The sequence below is a fragment of the Oryzias melastigma genome, linkage group LG2 (assembly GCF_002922805.2).
Source record: "Oryzias melastigma strain HK-1 linkage group LG2, ASM292280v2, whole genome shotgun sequence".
NCBI classification, from domain to species: Eukaryota; Metazoa; Chordata; class Actinopteri; order Beloniformes; family Adrianichthyidae; genus Oryzias; species Oryzias melastigma.
In genome coordinates this window covers 57,648-60,259 of record NC_050513.1, presented here as the reverse complement: position 1 = coordinate 60,259, position 2,612 = coordinate 57,648, and the positions used below count along the sequence as shown (strand labels likewise).

The following is a 2,612-nucleotide window of genomic DNA, read 5'->3' as shown; positions in this document are numbered from 1 at the left end:
CTCCGGTGCCCAACTCTACTTTTAATTTGTGTGGTAATCCTTAAATTTTACATAATCACAACTTGTAAACATTTGAAAAGACACCTGCTATTTTAAGTCCATATTTAATAAGCACTGATTGGTGAATAAATGCCGGATCAGACCAGAATGGTGTGGTAAAAGACTTGGTTCTTTGAGAACGGTGGAGTCCTCTATATGTTTGAGGAGGTCTCTGTGCCGTTTGATTTACAACGCTCTACTTTCTTCCTCTACTTACAGCTGTAAAATCCAACAAAAACACATGATGACAATCACCCCTCATAGAACAGCTGTGTCTTAAGTTTGTAAATGTGCAGGCAGAGGAATTGCTTCAAAATCATATTTAGGAAACGTATTTCCTCCCACTGAAACTAGATCTGCTCCAGTCATCTAGAAACTAATTCACTTAAGCTTTATTCATAGAACAAACATGTCACCATGCAGACTATATAGCATGAAAATAAGGACCGACCACGACCACACTTTGTCCCTCGGGTTAATTAACACTTTCTACCACAGGACCTAAGATGTTCAGGAGTAGCTCATTTTCAGAGGATAGTGACAAATAATCTTTTTATTTTATTGCAAAGTATAATCTTCCTTTTTTTTCTTCCGTGTTATTTACCTTAAACAGTTAAAGATGGTTGCATCACTATTATCACTATCACTGATATCAGAGATCTTGAACTGTCCACTGCATGGATCCATGGTGATCATGAGGAAACCATCAAGATCATGATCAGGAACGTTTCTAAAGAAATCTTTGTGACTTGTCATTTTTGTTTACTTACTTATTCTTCTTATTTATTCTTTTTCATTTGTCTTGACATTGTTCTGTGTGTTTTTGTTGTTTTGAGTGTAAAAAGTATTCAATGCTTAACCTGATGACTCTTCTACGATTGTGTTTTTAAAGGGCTTGAAAGAGTTAAGCCGTTAATATTTATTACTTACTGCTTCTTTTGTCCAGAAGATGTTAGAAAACGTTTTAAAGCAGCCTGTGCAGTGATACAGAACATTTGGGATATTTGACTGAAACGTTTTCTTTTAGCTTTTAAGTTTGTTTCTTATGGCTGTTTGTCAGTTCTCTGTTTTCTTGGAGTAATACTGCAGACATAAAAGTCTTTAGAGTTCTGCTTATCTGACTGTTGATGTGATGTGTGGACAAAAGTTACATTTCTAGGTTAACACTTACAAAGTTAAAAATCTCAGACAACACAAATTAAGGAAAATTTTACTCCCGGGCCCATTTTTGTTCAAATGTTGCCTATTGTGATAGAAAATATACCTTGTAAAACATTGCGATTCATCATGATTAAAATGAACAAGAGGGTCAATTTAAAAAAACATTAAATGGTACAAAAGAAAACAAACAAGATCAGGTTCAGAGCACACTGAATAAATCACAAGATAAACATAAACTAAAGCCTGGTGGTTCACAATCATCCACAGCATATTTTGTAAATAGCATACGGGCTTTTATATTCACAGGATTGTAATACAATTGTTATGTTTTGTTACCTCAGCAATGAAAACGGATGAAAATGGTTTATCAGATTTGTATTTACATTTATAAATATGAAATTTAGATAAGAGAAAAAATCAATTAACTACATAGATTTTATCATCTTCCCGGTATTCCAAAATTTCCAAAAATATATGCTTAAAACAAAAAGTAACGAGAGAAATCTGGAGACTCTTCTATGGGCGGCTCTCACCGTTAGTTACGTCACTGGTAACGCCCCCAAAGGTGATTGACAGCTACGGTCGCGTTAGTGAGGGGCTTCTAAGCTAAAAAAAGACCCCAGAGGAGTGAAAAAACAAAAGGATGAACGTACGTTGTTTGATGGTGATGGGAGCTAGACGTGATATAGACACGTTTGTTGCGCTGCTACAAACTTAGTCGGGTGGAGGAGCTGATTCCCGGCGGAGCCCCTCCCCCCTCTGATCAGGACAAACTATTGATCAATCACCAGCGTCGAGAAGAGGGAAAACAAACGGACGTCACGACACGTCGGCCGCGTGGCGAGGAGGAGAAGGAGGTTCGGGAGGTTCGACGGTCCTCGGCCTGTCCGTCCGCTGTACTCGGAGCCCCTTGTGAGTTTGAGAAGGACTTTGTGACCACGTGGGAAGTGTTCCCTGCTAGCTATGCTAATGCTCGAGCTAACAATGCTAATGTTGCTATAGAATATAGCTAGAAGGGTTTTATTTTCATTAAATCTCATATTTTCATGCAGATTTTAATTCTATACATTGTTTATGTTTTTTTTTACATAATCATGGTTTACTAAAAATGTATTATTAAAGACAGGAGCGGAGCTAGAACATTTGATATGTCGGGGCAAACGTTGGAAGGAGGGAAATGAGAACAGCAAATAGACTAGAACAATTGCTCCACCTGTGATAATGAAAGTGTGAATGCTTTTTAATGAATGTGGTTGCTGAATGTGTTGAAGCTGTTTACTGAAGATGAATGATAAAGACATTTAGGTTAATTGTGGAAAAGTTACATGAGCGTGCTGAACGTTTTGATGCCAAACAGAAGATCACAATGTTGCTAAAATACTAGCTCAACACCAAATGAGCTCAAAAAACCT

General features: G+C 37.3%; 1 protein-coding gene across 2 annotated transcripts in view; it reads left to right on the top strand.

The window, feature by feature from the left end:
- Positions 1-1,578: 1,578 nt before the first annotated feature.
- The window catches only part of LOC112159986, a 4,620-nt gene continuing 3,586 nt past the window's right edge, over positions 1,579-2,612 (top strand). Inside the window, exon 1 of one of the 2 annotated variants that reach the window (XM_024294275.2) lies at positions 1,579-2,112. The gene's annotated coding sequence lies outside the window, so the exon portion shown is untranslated. The remainder of the gene's footprint in view (positions 2,113-2,612) is intronic. The other variant, XM_024294274.2, reaches the window with a different exon arrangement.